Here is an 18307-nt window from a genome sequence, read left to right on the forward strand (position 1 = left end):
ACATCTAGCATGAAATGCTTTGATAAATACTTGGGACAAAATTAGGAAAAACCATTATATGAAAGATATCCAATTTGGATATCAATAATGGAGGCAATAATTTATCCAAATGTATTGGACAGAAATAAAGTGGTGAGGTATTCGAAATTATTGGATGAACAAGGAAAGTTAAAATCAGATCAGGATCTAAAACATGAAGGAATAAAAATTGATTGGTGGCAGTACCTGTAAATTAGAACAAAATATATAAAAGATCGAGAACAATATGGCATTTATGGAGAACAATTGGAACTTGGCAAAATATTAATAGGAACAGAGGAAAAATGATTACTAAAATATACAATTTCTTATTAAGATTTAAAATGGAAGAAGAAAATGTGAAGGAGACGATGATAAGTTGGGCTAGAAATTTCAGGCATAGTATTGAATTAGACCATTGGGATAAATTATGGGAGAAAAACTATAAACTAATGATGTCAGCTGCTTATAAGGAGAACCTCTATAAAAGTTCTACTGTTGGCATTTACCACCAGCCAGATTGGCCAAAATGTTCTTAAACTGATCACCTGAGCACTGGAGATGTGGCTACAAGCAGGGAACGTTCTCCCACAAGTGGTGGACCTGCCCCAAGGCTTGATAATAAAATAAGAAAATGGTTGGAAGAGATAATTGAACAGAGAATAGAATTGAAGCCGGAATTATTTCTTTTGGGTATTTTTGATGGGAAAATGGGTAAAAAAATACTATATATAATGTTACATATATTAACAGCGAGCAGAATCGTCTTCGTGCAGAATTGGAAACAAGCTGAAACTCCTCCAGATCAAATGATAATAAGGAAAATCTACGAATGTGCAGAAATGGATAGACTGTCTATGGAAATGAAAGAGAGAGAAGAAACCGAGTACTACCAAATTTGGAATAGATGGTATATCTCGCTTGAGAATAAGCATAAAACTTAAGGTATAAGTTATAAAAAGTATAATATATAATGTAAAATCTATAAGAAATATATAATATCGATGATAATATGATTATTTGTGAGTAGATATTACTATAATTTAAATGATGGTGTAACATAGGATAGTGATGTATAGAAATAAAATTTATGTAAATATGATTATCACATTATCACATTATCACATTATGTGATAATCCGATATGGAAAAGCTGCAATGAGTGTAAATTTGTGTTTTGTGTTTTAAATGTTGGAAATTTTAATAAATATTACTTTTTTAAAAATATGTTCTATAGGTGGCACTTACCACCAGCCAGGCTAGCCAAAATGTACAAAAATTTATCACCTAAATGCTGGAAATGTGACCAAATACTGGGCACCTACTACCACATGTAGTGGACATGTAGAAAAGCAAAAGAATATTGGCAAAGGTTTCAAAGGTGGTTGGAAGAAATGACCAGACAGAGATCGGAACTCAAACCAGAAATATTCTTATTAGGAATTATTAAAGAAGATCTAAGTAAAGGGTTAACATATTTAATACTGCATATCATAACAACTGCAAGAATAGTTTATGCCCAACAATGAAAAGTGGAAACATACCTAAAGAAAGGGAAATAACAAAGAAAATACTTCACTGTGCAGAACTGTGCAGTCTGTGATAGACTGATGCTAGAACTGAAAAATAAAGGAGACAGAGTACTATGAGATTTGGAATAGAATTTATCAATGGTTAGACTTAAGGAATGGAAGTCGGAACGGATAAGAACAAGGTTGCGTAGATTGAAACAAGAGGCAATACATGTAATATATTATGTAATTGTAATCAGAATTGTAAATGTGTAGAAGAGGTTAAGTATGTATTATTAAGTAGTAATGTATATTGAACACACTGTGTATGGCGGAGATACCACCAAGACGGTTCCACGATGTCTAATTTTTTTTAACAATAAAGGTTTTTTTAAAAAAAAATTAAAAAAGAAATTATTGCTCTTTCTTTATATAGCAAAAAAAAAAAAAAAAGACATGCTAGCCCACCTCTCTAAGGGGAAAATTTTCTCAAAATTGGACAAGGGAAGCCTACTACAGAGTCAGAATTAGGAAAAGGTTGAATGGAAAATGGCTTTTAACACACATTGGGGTGCTTCCAGTTCAAAGTGCTCCCATTTGGACTACAGGACACTCCAGCAGTCTTCGTGCAACTAATAAATGAATTGCTGTTCCTTGAACACCAATACAAAGGTGTATTATGGTGTACTTAGATGATATTTTAATATGCACCGAAATGAAAGCAGAGCACATAAAACTTATTCGGGTGATCCTAAACAACTCCACACCACAAAGCTTTATGCAAAACTATCCAAATGTGAGTTCCACAAAAATAAAATAGACTATCTGGGATACAGAATCTCCCACAAGGGCGTGGAGATAGATCCAGAGAAAGTGCAAGTGGTGATTGAGTGGGTCCCTCCCCGCATGCACAAGTAATTGCAAAGCTTCCTGGGGTTTCCCAACTTCTATTGGCAATTCATCCCAGCATTCATGCAAATCATGCTCCCCATCACTAACCTGCTGAAAATTAAAGTGGAAGACAAGCAAAACCGAGGCAGTTGCTAAATTGGACCATAGAATGCCAAGTGGCATTTGAGAAACTGAAACGGTTGTTTTCAGCAGGGCCAGTGCTGAAGCACACAGATCCAGAAAAACTTTTTGTCATCCAAGCAGATGCCAGCGACATTGCCATTGGGGCTGTCCTCCTCCAAGAGAACGATCAAGGGCAAATACAACCCTGTGCATGCACTTCCAAAAAACTAATAGATACAGAACAGAGATGGGCTATTTGGGAGAAAGAAGCATATGCCATGCAATGGGCCCTTCTCACATGGAGACATGTGGATAAAGGATTTCCTGACAAATAGATCACAGTCAGTAAGGATGGGATCTCACCATTCCTCTACTCTAATACTAAGCACAGGAGCCCCCCAGAGTTGTGTGCTAAGCCCTTTCCCTTATTCCTTGTACACACATGATTGCACCCCATTGTATAACATCAACACAATTATTAAATTTGCGGTGGGACTCATTAATAAGAACAATGAGTCTGCTTACAGGAAGGAAGTACAGGAGCTGACATTGTGGTGTAAAGAAAATAATCTTACACTTAACACCCAAAAAACTAAAGAACTTATAATTGACTTCAGGAGGAAGAGAGATGTACATTTACCATTGTATATAAATGGTGAGGAGGTGGAGAGGGTGGGTAGTTTTAAATTTCTGGGCATTTATATCTCAAAGGACCTCTCATGGACTATGAATGCTAACATGCTTGTGAAGAAGGCACAGAAGAGGCTGTACTTCCTGAGAATGCTCAGGAAGATAAATCTATCTCAGCATCTACTACAGTCCTACCATCGCAGCCCCATTGAGAGTGTCCTGACATACGGCATTCTTGCATGGTATGGGAGCAGCTCTGTAGTGGACAAAAAAGCTCTACAGAGAATCATTAAAACTGCCCAGAATATCATCAGACTCCAGCTACCAGCCCTGGATGACATCTTCAAATCTCGCTGTTTGAGAAAGTTGCATAACATTCTCAGAGACTCTTTCCATCCTGCTTACAGTCTTTTTGGACTGTTGCCTTCTGGCAGAAGATACAGAACAATTAAAACTTGGACCACACATTTTCTGAATAGTTTTTATCCCAGAGCTATAACTGCACTCAACAATGAACTAAAGGGCCACCATCAGTGAGCTGTTGGACAGTACTACTTAGTCTGTTGTGTGGATGTTTGGGTGATTTAGGGGTGGGGAATTGTGGTGGGTGGGAGTGTGTTTGGGGATTGTTATGTGTGTTGGGCCTGGTCTTTGGGTGTTAAGTGAATTTCGTTGTATGGGTATACTGTGTATACACGTACAATGACAATAAAGTTATTATTATTATTCTTGGAGGGGAATAAAATCCCCTTCCAAGTCTGGACTGAGCACAAAAATCTGGAAGGCCTTAAAGACCCCATGGAAACTATCCCCAAAGCAAGTCCACTGGGCCCAATATTTCAAACATTTGACTTTACCTTCCTGGGGAAAAGAACTTTTTAGCAGATGCTCTATCCAGAATGCCTCAGTACAATAGCTACAAATCTGAAGTAATCAAACCCCTGTTCCCTGCTTCCCAGCTATCAGCCAAAATTATGACCTTCCAACTGACAATGCCACCACACAAGCATTCAAACAAGCCTTCCTCACAGACGACTGGTTCCAGGCTAATAAGAATACCTGTTTGCTTAAAGATGATCTGGCTTGGGTGGAAGGAAAGCTATATATCCCAGCCAGCCAGAGATTTTTCCTTCATGAAAACCTGCCATGACTCGAAGTTGGCCAGCAATTTCAGTTTTGTGAAAACACTGCAGTTAATTAAGAGGCTGTCAGGTGTGCTTCCTTCAAAGTCCAGGAAAGAATAAGCCAAACTCCATTATTTATAGAGTAATGTACTTTTACTAGAAAATGAAGTGAACGCAACCAAGGAAAAGCTGAAACTAAAGCAATAGGCGCGAAAATTGCATATAGAAAGCATCCCCTTCCACTGTCCATCGTCAATCATCCAATCCAAAGGTCTTCCAGAGGTCAGGTGGAAGCACGTCTGGCATCGTCATCAATCAGGAACGCGATGACGGTTGACCCGATAGCCACTTCAGAGATTTGGTTTCATTTCTTCAAAAATCCTCCAGCATGCTTTCCCCCCCCCAGGCCCCCTAACTCTCCCCCTCCTGTTTCTTATGGCAGCCAAAGCAGTAAATGCGGAGGCTGACATTCAGCCCCTCCGGAGAAAAGACATTAGTCCTAAACAGGGAAAAGAAAAGGGAAAAATTGCAATACAGACATTAAGGTTTATCAGGATATTTGGTATGAAACAACTGTACTTTCTTTGGTGCCCGGACATCACGTTTATTCACCCACTCAGCTTGAGACAAAGGAAAATGTTTCCAGGCCACCAGATATTGCACTTTACCATGATGCTTCCTAGAGTTTAAAATTTCTTTGACATCAAAGTGTTGTTTCCCTTCTATCAGTATGGGGACCGGAGGGGAATCTTGGTCCGGTCGTAAAGGGGACAAGTGTTCTGGTTTCAACAAGCTAACATGAAACACAGGGTGGATTCGTCTCAAAGTTTTTGGCAACTCCAATTCAACTGTTACTGGATTAATAAGTCTAGTGATCAGGAAAGGACCCACATACTTGGGTCCAAGCTTTTTTTGATTTCTGTGAAGTCTGTAAGTATTTGGTGGAAAGATAAACCCTGTCACCCACTTTATACACATGTGCTTGTGACCGTTTTTTATCAGCTTTGGTCTTATGCGCTCGGTGTGCATCATCTAGAGCTTTTCGAGTTACTGCCCAAGTGCTCCTTAGCTGTTCGATCCACTCAATCAAAGATGGGTTTTGTGGGTTGTCTTGTGGTAGCTCGGGGATCGGCACAAATTCCTGACCAGATGCTACCTTAAACGGAGTGAACCCGGTGCTGCTATGTATAGAGTTATTGTATGCCACCTCCGCAAATGGCAATAGGTCCACCCAGTTGTCTTGCTGGTAATTTACATAACATCTCAGGTACTGTTCTAACACGGCATTGGTTCTCTCACAAGCCCCATTAGTCTGGGGGTGGTGGGTGGAGCTTAGCCCCTGGGCGGAGCCTATCAATGTTAAAAACTCCTTCCAAAAGTTGAAAGTAAATTGTACACCCCTGTCCAAAATTATACGTTTTGGAGCTCCATGTAATCTGTAAATATGACGAATAAACAGTTTTGCAAGAGTTTTAGCTGAAGGGATTTTAGAGCAGGGGATGAAGTGCACTTGTTTGAAAAACAAATCCGTTACTGCTCAAATGACCATGCACCCTTCACTCTCTGGTAGGTACCAGAGTGCAGGCAAGGGCCGATCCAGCCCTTTCGGGTGACCTACTTCAGAAACTACAAGAAGTCCTGAAAACTGACGAAGTGTCCGGCTGCCTTGGCATCATGAGCGTATTGTAATGCTGTTAATCTTAAACTCTCAGGAACATACAATTTAGCCCCTATCCAAGCTAGACCATCACGGAGGGTACATTTATTTGAATGGGTTTTAAACCATTCGTCAGTTTTCAGGACTTCTTGTAGTTTCTGAAGTAGGTCACCCGAAAGGGCTGGATCGGCCCTCGCCTACACTCTGGTAGTCATTGGCGCTGCTAGTTGTGTCGAAGGGATGATGGGTCGAACCACTTCTTTCTTGGTACTGTTGTATTGAGGCAATCTGGCGAGTGCATCTGCCATGAAGTTCTTTCCACCAGGAAGGTAGCGTAGAGTGAAATTGAAGCGATTGAAGTGCTGGGCCCAACGAGCTTGCTTTGGTGACAGTTTATGCGGTGTTTTCAACGCCTGCAGATTTTTATGATCAGTCCAAACTTCAAAAGGATGCTTTGCTCCTTCCAGAAATTGTCTCCACGTTAACAATGCCCATCGCACCGCAAAAGCCTCTTTTTCCCATATGGCCCATCTCCTTTCGGTTTCTGACAATTTTCGGGACATGTAAGCACAGGGTTGTAATTCCCCTTCTGCATTCTTTTGCAGAAGTACTGCTCCCACAGCCATGTCGCTCGCGTCAGTCTGTACTACAAAAGGCTCTTCCATGTCTGGATGTTTGAGAACTGGTTCAGCAGCAAACAACCGTTTCAACTTTTCGAATGTGGCTTGACAGTCCATGGTCCATTCAAGGGGCCATGAGGGCCATGGTTTTACGTCACCTTTAGTTTTCAGAAGATTTGTTATTGGCAGCGCGATTTTGGCAAACGAGGGGATAAACTGTCTATAAAAGTTAGCAAATCCCAGGAAACTCTGTAGTTGTTTGGAATGGCGCAGCCCATTGCAATACTGCCCAAACCCTTCCAGGGTCCATCTCTATTCCTTCATGCGATATGCGATATCCAAGATAGTCAATTTTGCTTTGGTGGAACTCACACTTAGAAAGTTTGGCATATAGTTCAACAGCCCTGAGTTTTTTCAGGACAGTGCGCACCAATTCCACATGGTCGTCCATGTTCTCAGAGTAGATAAGAATGTCATCCAAGTAGACCAGCACCCCCTTATGCAGATGCTCATGCAACACTTCATTAATCAATTGCATAAGCACAGCAGGGGCTCCCTGTAAACCAAACGGAAGCACTCTAAACTGGAAATATCCCAGTGGGCAATTAAATGCTGTTTTCCATTCATCCCCCTCTTTAATTCTCACTCGGTAGTATGCCTCTGGTAAATCAAGTTTGGTGAAGACTTTTCCCTTTCCTAAGTGCACTAACATCTCTTTCATGAGCGGCAGGGGGTAAATGTTTTCCACGCAAATAGCGTTAAGATTTCTGTAATCAACTACCAGGTTAAAGGAGCCATCTTTCTTTTCCCGGAACAATACCGGTGCTGCCACCCTGGGTCTGGCTGGTTGGATGAATCCCCGTTCTAGGTTTTTATCAATGAAGTTTCACAATTCTCCTAATTCTCAAGGGGTCATGGGGTAGATTTTCGGCTTAGGGAGCTTCACACCTGGGAGTATTTCAATGGTACAGTCCGTAGTTCTGTGGGGAGACAGTACATCCAAGGCCTTTTCACTAAAAACTTCACGGAGATCCCAATACTCCTTTGGAATCTTCTCCTCCCCCTCGATGTGGCCTTCTGCCACTTCCACCCTTTCGGGTCCTATACCGTCCTCCATGGGGGGTTTCCCTCTCTAGTCTCGGTTTTCCGGTGCGAATACGCAAGACCCCTGTCTTCCAGTTAACCCGTGGGTTCCATCTACGGAGCCAGGGCAGTCCAAGTATGAGGGGTCGTTCCATGCCAGGGGCCACAATAAATCTGAGACTCTCTACGTGATCTCCCAACTGCATTTCAATGGGTTCGGTCACAAAGCTGGCTGGGCCCGCTCCTGCAATCGATCCGTCGAACTGACAGAACGCAATGGGCCTTTTTAACGTTTTTAGTCTCAGGCCCATCTTCTCCACCACCTTCGGGCTGATTATGCACCTGGTGCACCCCTCCTGTTTCTTATGGCAGCCAAAGCAGTAAAGGTGGAGGCTGACAGAGGCAGTTCTGGTGGCCATCCCTGAAAAAAGATATAGAAAGCTACAGGACTAGCTGCCCTGTCTATGCAGTTGCAAAAAGAAGGCAGGGGAAAACTCCAGGGCTATTGCAAACTGTAGCAGAGCCATCAGCACCATGGAAAGAAATATCTATGGATTTTATTATAGAGCTACTAGAAAGTGGGGAGAACAGAACTATTTGGGTCATAATAGATCTGTTTTCCAAGCAGGTCCACTTTATTCCCTGCCAAAAGATCCCCAAAATGGGATCTTGCTGACCACATTGTAAGCTGCCCTGAGTCTCCGGAGAAGGGCGGCATATAAATCAAATTAAAAAAAAAAAAAAAACTTGCCAAAATTTTTCTACATCACACATACTGGCTGCATGGTACCCTCCAAAGGATCATATTCAATCGGGGGGGTCCAATTCACATCAAAGTTCTGGAGAGCATTCCTAAGCCTTCTAGGTATCAGGGCCTAGGTTCTAGTCACCATCCTCAAACTAATAGAAGGATGGAGAGAACTAACAGGGTTCAAGGGCAATATTTAAAATGTTTTATCAACTACCAACAAGATAACTGGACCGACTTCCTCCCTTTTGCAGAGGTCGCTTATAACAACTCAGTGCATTCCATTACTAGTTTCACCATCTTTAGATGCCACAGGCCAAGAGTTTAACCCAATGTCAGAGCTATCAGTAGAAGAACCAACCATACCCTACCTTAAGGACTGGATACATCAACTACAAAACACCTGGCCAGTGGTAAGAAAAGCTCTCAGAGATGCTAGAGCTACTTTTTAAAAAAAAAATTATTAATTTTTTTTAAATTTTATTAACATACATAAATCATAATATATAATATATAACAATATACACAATACAAACAATCAACGAGTGCTCCCCCACCCCTTGGGATCATTCCTGCTTCCAAAATCTTAAAGCTTCTTCTGGTGGTGGTATCCCCCTTCCTCCAGAAAACACATATATTAGGAACTGTTTCCAGATTCCATTGAATTCATTTACTTTCATTATGCCCCTCCTTACTTTAATATTACAAGTCAGTTTATCATTTATGGCAATATCCCATACTTCCTTATACCATTATTGTTTGGAAGAATGGAAGATCCACTTTTAAAGCACATGCTGATAAAAAAAAATGATGGAGCCCAAGCCATTAAAAGTAGGAGATAGGGGGTAATTATCCACCAAGTTCCTACAATTCTGACAACCCTCAAAAAAATTGGGACCAAAATTCATAGGACCTTTTCCTATCACCAGAGTCATAAACACGGTGATAGTTGAATTACTCCTGCCTAAAACCATCAGGCAAGTACACCCCATATTTCATTGCCGCCTGTTGAAACCTTAAATTACCTCCCCACTCAGACCACCAACACACATCCCAACTCCACCTATCATGATTGAGGGTGAGCAACACTTTGAAATTAAGGAAATTCTGGATTCATGCATACACCATGACACCACGCAATACCTAGTTGCTTGGAAACACTTACCCCCCTCTCAGAATGAGTGGGTAGCTAAGAAACATGTTAGAGCCTCAAACCTACTGAGAAGATTCCATGCACAATATCCTGATAAACCCAAATAACTCATTGCTCTGTTTTTTCTTTGTGCTTTTTTCCAGGTGGATTTCTTCTATTCCTAAGGAGGCTGTATGTCAGGTCGCATTAAGCCCTATCGGGACGCTGCCATTCTGATAGGGAGGGGGCCTGGGTGCATTCTTTAGTGTATAGCCTTTTTCCTATCTATCTTGTACTTTGATTTACCTTCTTGGGAATGCCATCTGTTTTGTCTCAGCTCCGGAGCCTCCAGCAGGAGACGTCTGGGAACAGCTTCTTATCACCTTCTCAGTCTGTGATTCTCAAAACAACTTCATACCTGTGGATTGGTTTATTCAATACCAGACTGAGGGGAGGGGTTTCTAACTGCTTTAACTTAGCAGAATTGCATGGGAATACTCAGATCCTATTTCCTTTGTCTTGCTATCTCTTTCCTTTAATAAAAGGTTCCTTTTGAAATGCTAATTGTTTCAAGAGTTCTACTTTCTCAAACAGAGAGGAGAGGCAGGCCCTTACACTAGTGTGGAATACAATAACAGATGGGCCCACAACCAGGGCCAACTATGGTTTCTTAGAGTGCCACCTCCTTTATAGTAAGTACCTGGTGTTGGAAGAAATATCCACCTGGTTCAGTTCCAAGCTGGGAGAAAGGCACTGGAAACATGGAGGCTAATTGGAAAGATGGTTTAATGATGAACAGAACCACCAGCATTTATGGTTCTGGTGCAGCTGACAAAATGGAGTTGAGAGTAGGTGGCTTTTATACCTTCTTTGGGGCTTTGTATTTGAACTTCCTGTTCCTGTGCAAGAGCATGTCCTTTAATTTTCTATTGGCGCTGGTCAGATTCCTATAGGGGTCATGTAGGGGCCATAGTTGCAGGGGTCAAATCCACTTACCTTCGCTACCAGTTCGCAAATGTGAGCACGCGCATGCACACACTCGCTACACTCACACGTACTTCTCCACGCATGCACAGAGCCTTCTGTGCATGCGCAGAGGGTCAAAAATGGGACATGAACTTCCGGTTTGGCATTGCGGCGAGACAATCGGGGAAATAGCGGGCTTTGATGAGCCCCGCAAAAACCCCAGCTGCCGAACCGCCGCTGATGGGTCTTCGGACCGAAACCATCTTGCAGGGATGGGGGAAGAAGAGGGGTGCCTCAGATGACCAAGAGGAACAGGCAAGTTCCTGGGAGGTCGGAGGGAACCCTCTGTGAGTCGGCGGTGGGGGGCGGCAGCCATGGCGGCTGCCATGAAGCTGGGACAACTGGGCAAGTAAAGTGCTGGAGAAAAGCGGAGAAAAACGGAGTTCTTTGAAGCCAGGTTAGTGACAACAGTCCAGGCCTGTAACAACATTTGGAGCAATACTAATAATTAGAAGACCCCTAGCCTAAAATAGCAGCTATGCAACAAAAGGGCTTTGGAAAAAAATTTTAATACTACAACTTTAAAGAGACAAAGACTCGAGAAACAACTAATTTTGGAACAGAACTAAGAGAATTAATCTGGAGATATGATTAAAAGATTAAACACTTTAAATATTTGAATTGTTTTTTAAAAAGAAAAAAAAGAAATTTTGATACTTTTTTAATTAAAAGAAGAAATAAATTGGATGGTTATATAATAATAAATAAAATGGAGTCTTGCCTGACGAATGGAAATTGTGGATTATAGAGAGACACCATCTGGCGTAAAGAGGAACTTTGTAACTTCCCTTTCTTATGGGAAACTCTGAGCTTTACAGATAAAAATTACTGAACTCTGTGGAGGAGGATTTTTTCCCCCCTGTCTGCAGGCAGCTTGATTATGGTGAAAAGAAAAGAAATCTACAATGGAACTCCTACAGTTGAAATAATAATAATTTAAATGCTGGCGCAGGAATAGAAGAAGGATTAAACGCATCCTCAAAAGAAAAAGATTTCATACATCATATCCGGAATAAAAATAAGAAAAGAAAATTAACTTGATTTATGGAGAACAAAATTAAAAACTTGGAAAATGGAAGGAAATATATGTTTGCAGGCGAGGAAATGAAGATAATGTGATTAAAAATAAAATAAAATAAAGATGGATTGTAATAATAAAAGGGAGGTTTTTATAGAAATCAAGAATGTTAAAAGAAATTAATTAATACATGTAAAGATATGCTTGATGCAAGAACTATGTTTTAATGTTAAAATGTTAAGGAAAAGAATAAGAATAAATATGATTAATTGAAAATGTTAAAAGGAACTTATAAATACTGTTAAAGATATATTTTAAGCAAGAACCATGTCTCAATGTTAAAATGTCATGAATGTCATGAAAAAGGGTACAGGAAAATAAGATTATGTGAAAAAGCAATGCATAGATGGATGGAAACAACAAAGAAAGGTTTAAGTAGAGATTGATAGTTAAACCAACTATGAATATGCTGTATTTAGCAGCCAAAAAGTTATAATATGCTGTGTTGAACAGCCAAACAAAATGATTATGCTGTGTAACAGCCAAAACAAAACTGAATATGCCATGTAACGGCCAAAAAAACAAAAAATTAATATGCTGTGTTTAACAGCCAAACAAGAAAGGACGTGCTGTGTAACAGCCAAAAAATAAAAAAGGATATGCTGTGTTCAACAGCTTAAACAAATGGTTATGCTGTGTTTAACAGCCAAGAAATAAAAATGATTGGTTTAACAACAAAGATAAAGACAATAACACTGGGTTTTTTTAGGAAAATATAAAATGAGATGGGATAATTAAAGTGAGGAGGTGTATGTTGAGAATGATAAGTTAGGTTCAATAATAGAAATAAAGAGTATAAATTTTAATAGTTAGAAATAAAATGGGTATATTGAAATTAAATATTTTTGGAATGTTTAATATAATTGTATGATTTATATTGTTAAAATATATCCATCTAAGCAAATGAAAGAGAAAAATGGATTGATAATTAGTTAGGATTTAAGATTTAAGTAACAGGATTTTGGGGATAATTGCATAGTTACAGACAGATTTGAGTGAAATACTTGTTTAAAATATTAAGTTGTGTTAATTGAAAAATAAGATTTGTTAATGATTTGCTTTAATATGACTGGAGCAAAAGCTTCGTTTTGAAAAGATGTGTTTTATGTTTTTGTTCTAAAAATAAAAACATTTTATTTAAAAAAAATGGGACGTGATGATGTCTAGGCGGGTGGGCGGAGCCACCCGCTGCTGGCGCTACCAGTTTGCCTGAGCCAGATAGAACTGGCTGAATTTCACCACTGCATAGCTGGCTCTATAGGCAAAAGAGGAAATGGAAATCATAGGTATTCGTCTGAGTTTAGACTGCTCTGGGGATTGTGCAATGTCTGAAATACCCTTAGGAGATTGTGCAATGTAGTGAGCTCTGTATCTTCTGCTAAATGGTAGTTGGTTAATCCTATTATGTCCTGAAGGATCATGTTCTGTTTTTCTTAATCGCATCATCCTGGAGCTGAAGGTCTTTTGTTTTGTAGATAGGCTGGCCCAGTCTTTCTTAATGGGCACAAAATATCTGCTGGGCAGATATTAAGAAAGAGTGAGTTTGTTTCCTGCCCCTAAAAAAAAAACATGTTTCTTCATTTCTCATTTAGGGAAATATAATATTCTCCTTTTTTAATATTTCTCAAAATATTTCATTCTTCTAGGAGGGGGAGGCTTCACACACTGGCCATACTTCCTTATATAAATAAGGATGTATGAGTGAGACAAGAAAGAATTTGAAGTGATACTGAATTAAAAAGAAGTATGTGACTGGCCACATTCACTCTGATAATTATATCATGGCACTTATTCAACAGTTCAAATTTGCGATTGAGTAGAGATTATCTCCTTTTAAAAATGAGTCAATTTACTTTAAGTCTTGTCTTTCAAATATAAGTAACATAAATTAAGGGTGATAAAAATACAAAACAGAAAAGGTTAAATGTAACAATAAAATTACTTCTACTTTTTAATAGAATGTTTGCATATCACTTGCCAGCCTTTCCCATCCACTTAAAATCCACTATTTGGTAAACTATTATGTTGTGGGCTGCGGTAAGCAAGAACAGACAGCATAGATACAACAGCATTTATTGACTCAACTGGAACTCTGAACAACAGGCAAATTCCTGTAATTTATACTCTGGTCCCATAGGGCCTCAACCAATCATAGTACTTGAAAAAGCCCACTGAAATATGAATGGTCTAAGTTTCCCTTCAAAACAGTTGAAGTTAACAGTTAGGGTAATCTAAAGGTTAGTTTCACTTTAGCAGGCTTAACACAACTATATGTATTCAATACATAACACCCCTCCCCTCTATGATAGTTCTTACCCTCAGTCTGTTCAATATTCATAGTCTTTAAGATAGGCTGGGGCCCCATGAATCCTGGTGGACCGCCATAATGTTACTGGAGAGTCCTGTTTAAGTGAGTATTGTCCATCTCCAATTGAACAGAGCCTTGATGGCCGTTTTGGTCAACGATTAGTGGCGGCACATCTACTGCCCTTGGTACTTCTGTTTCTCCGGAGACGGCCATGGGTGGTGTAGGCAAACTCAAAGGAAAACAGTTCTCTGGTGGGTCTGATAAAGCCTTGGGATTCTCAATCGGCACTGGCCCGGCCTGCCGACAGCATAACTGATCAATGGAGCCTGAGTGGCGTAGGAGGCTAATGCCTCCTACTAAGGCAGCATTTAACATCCAGCTGCCTGCAATTACTGCGAGTTCAATTCTCACCAGGCTCAAGGTCGACTCAGCCTTCCATCCTTTCTAAGGTGGGTAAAATGAGGATCCGGTTTGTGGGGGCAATAAGCTGACTTTGTATAAAATATACAAAAGTATGAAGGCTAGAAGGCATATGATACGAGAATCTCTGTTACTAAACTGGGAGAAGATTAAACAATGTTATTATCTAAAAATTCCAGTCTGGTTATCACCTATTGAAGCAGTCTCACACGCAATAACATTCAGAAAAGAACAAATTGTTAGATATGGTGAATTATTAAATGAAAGGGGTGAACTTAAGTTGAAGCAAGAACTAGAAGAACAAGAGTTTGAAATGGATTGGTTTTCATATATGCAAATACAGTCTAGATATGATGAAGATTCCAAAAAGGAGGGTTTTTATAATAATTTGACAAATTTAGATAAAATTTTAACAGGTTCTGATGACCATGTAATTAAAAAACTATATAGTCATTTATTAGAAGTCAAATTGGCAGAAGAACAAGTTAAAGAAACAATGATTGCATGGGGGAAAAATGTGGGTCATGGGATTGATTTAGAGAAATGGGAAAAATTATGGTCACAGAATTATAAAATGACAATGTCAACAGCATATAAGGAAAATCTGTATAAGATGTTTTACAGGTGGCATTTACCCCCGGCGAGAATAGCCAGAATGTACAAGAACAAATCGGAGAAATGTTGGAAGTGTCATCAGACTCCGGGCTCATATTACCATATGTGGTGGACATGCGCAGAAGCCAAAAGATATTGGACTAAAATCCACAAATGGTTGGAAAAAATGATAAAGAAACATATTGACTTTAAACCAGAGATATTTTTATTAGGGATCTTACCAGAAATATACAATAGAGAAATGAGATATTTAATTGTGAATGTTTTAACAGCAGTTAGAATTGTATTTGCTAAAAATTGGAAAGGAGAGAAGACACTTACGGATGATGACATTATTAAGAAAATTTTGGAGTGTGCTGAAATGAGTAAATTGACATTTGAAATTAGGGAACAAGAAGATAAACAATATTATTTGATATGGGATTTATTTTATCAATGGTTAGACAAGAAAGAATGGAAATGAAATATGAAATTAATAAGATAAAAGAACATATAAAGGGGCTTTCTTCCCCTCATGGAGGATAATTTACTATTAAATAATTGGTAAATGAGAATAATAATGTAACAAATTGTTAAATAAGAAAATGTTGGATAGAGGATTAAGCACAAAAGATTTGTAACCGATCAATACACTTTCTGTAATTGTAATGGATGATAATTTTTATGTTTGAAGTTTTGTTTAAAAATAAAAAAAATTTTCAAAAAAAAGTATGAAGGCTATTGCTTAACGCATTGTAAGCCGCCCTCAGTCTCCGGAGAAGGGTGGCATATAAAAATAAATAAATAAATAAATAAATAAATAAATAAATAAATAAATAAATAAATAAATGTGGCATCTGATTGTACGATCATTCCCCAGAGTAACCTTGTATGACAATGGGCCATTATGTTAGATACCCTGGATGCCACCCAAGGTGCCCCACTCCCATAGTTCCTGGCCCAGACCAATTCACCTGGCTATAAGTTCCGGGGGGGGAGGTGTTGGCTGAACCATCTCTGCCGCTACTCTGTCTGGGTGAAGTTGGTCGAGCTTTGTGGTGAGCCGACGGTCCCACCTCAGCTCCACTGGGCTGTGACCTGTTGCTGTACTGGGCATTGTGTGTTTGACACAGGAGGAAGTTTGCCAGGCGGTGATTCCAGTCCCCATTTGTGCTTGAGCACCTCCTTTGTGGTCCTGATCATTCATTCAGTCTGACCGTTGGTCATGAGGTTGAATGGAGCGGATGTTATGTGCTGAATCATGTTGGCATTGAGGAATGACTGAAACTCTGCTGCCGTGAATTGTGCTCCATGTCGAACACAATTACATCTGGCAGACCATGTGTGACGAGCAACTCTCAGATGACCCTGATCATTGTCATCGATGAGACCGGTACCACTTCTGACCACTTGGAATAGTTATAGTCCACTACTATCAGGAACACCTGCTCCTGGAAGGGGCCTGCAAAGTCAATGTGCATGCAAGACCATGGGGCATGCATGGTGGTCTTCCAGTGGTACATTGGTGCTTGTGGTATCTCCAGTCAGATTTCTTGGCAGACCTGGCAATTCCTTACTTGCTTCTCTATGTCTTTGTCCAGGCCTGGCCACCACAAGTAGCTCCTGGCTAGAGCCTTCATCCAAACAATTCCTGGGTGCCCTTGATGTAGGAAATCCAGCACCTTGGAGTGAAGACTGGTGGAATGATGACCCTGCTTCCCTTGTGGACCGACAGTTCATTTTTTCAAGAAGTGTAGTGTTGGAACTCTGAACCTGGCTGGGCCTCAGGCTATCCCCTTAACACCCAGTTGAGAACGCAGCGAAGTGTTCTGTCTGTGGTGGTTTCAGCTGCAACGTCCCCTGCATGTAGGTGTATGTCAGGCAGGTCGTGGATCACCAGAATATGACAAGCAGGGGCCAGATCCAGCTCAGTCTGTGATAGAGGCAGTCAGCTAGAGCGTCGGCGTGGCCCATTTCCTTGCCCGGTTTGTAGACTAGCCAGTACATGTATGCGGCCATGAAAATGGACCATCATAGCATTCGCAGTGACAGGATCAGTGGTGTCTGTTTGTCAGCTGTGAAGAGACCAAGCATGAGTTTGTGGTCTGTAAAGAAGGTGAAGGTTTGTCCATATAAGAAATCGTGGAACTTCTTAATGCCAGCCACTACGGCGAGAACTTCCTTGTTTATGTGGGCATAGTTCCTGTCAGCCAGTGATAATGTTCTAGCATAGTATGAGATGGGGGCCTGTCTACTATCTGGCATCCTGTGGCTTAGTACTGCCCCAATGTTGTATGGCAAAGCGTCACAGGCTAGTGTTACTGGTACAGTTTCGTTGAAATGAGCTAGGACGGAGTCCAAGGATAACAATGATTTTACCAACTTGAACGCTTTGTCTTGAGTGCTCAACCAAACCCAGGGTGCTTGTTTGTCCAGTAGACAGTATAGCAGTTCTTCCAGGGCAGCCTTATGTGGTAAGAAGGAGTGGTAAAAACTGAGCAAGCCCATGAATGCTTAGAGCTCCCCCTTGGATTTTGGAGTGGGGCTTGTTGAATTGCCTTTAGCTTTGCTTCAGATGGGTGGATTCTGGCAGCATCGATGTGGAAAGCCAGGAATTCTGTGGATTCCATGCTAATCTGGCACTTTTCCCTCTTGAGTTTTAGACCTGCCTCACGGAAACATTGGAGTACTGCATGGAGACGTTCCGCCAGGGCTGCTGCTGATTTCCCTGTGATCAGGACATCATCAAAGTACGGGCAGATGCCAGAAATGTTCTTCAGTGTTCATTCCATAATACTTTGGAACAATCCTGGTGCTATGCTTACCCTAAACTGCAATCGGCGCATTCAGAATGCACCTCTGTATGCAACTATTGTTTGTGCTTTTGCGGTAGCGTTGTCTACCGGTAGCTGCTGGTAGGCCAAGGCAAGGTCTAGTTTAGCAAAGATTCAGCCTCCCAGGAGTGAGGCGAGTATGTGGCTTACCACTGGTACAGGGTAAGCATGCTGCTGTAGTGCCTTATTTATGGTGCACTTGTAGTCTGTGCAAATGTGAACGTCCCCATTAACTGGGGTCACTATGGGAGTCTCCCAATGGCTACCAGTCCACGGGTTGGAGCATTCCCTGCTGTACCAGCTTGTCTAATTCTGCATCAATTTTAGGCTTCAATGCAAAGGGAATCCTGTGTGGTTTTAATCGGATTGGAGTTACTACTGGATCAAGGTTGAGTGCAATGGGTGCCTGTTTGTATTGTCCCAGTTCAGTGCTGAATAAGTCAGTGTATTGTTGGCATACCACTTCTAGATTGGCTATTTGGTTTTGATGGATGCCCATTTGGTTTTGATG

This window comes from Pituophis catenifer, unplaced genomic scaffold (genome assembly GCF_029215685.1).
Source record: "Pituophis catenifer annectens isolate HBS135680 unplaced genomic scaffold, rPitCat1.0.hap2 SCAF_7, whole genome shotgun sequence".
In the NCBI taxonomy this organism is placed as follows: Eukaryota; Metazoa; Chordata; class Lepidosauria; order Squamata; family Colubridae; genus Pituophis; species Pituophis catenifer.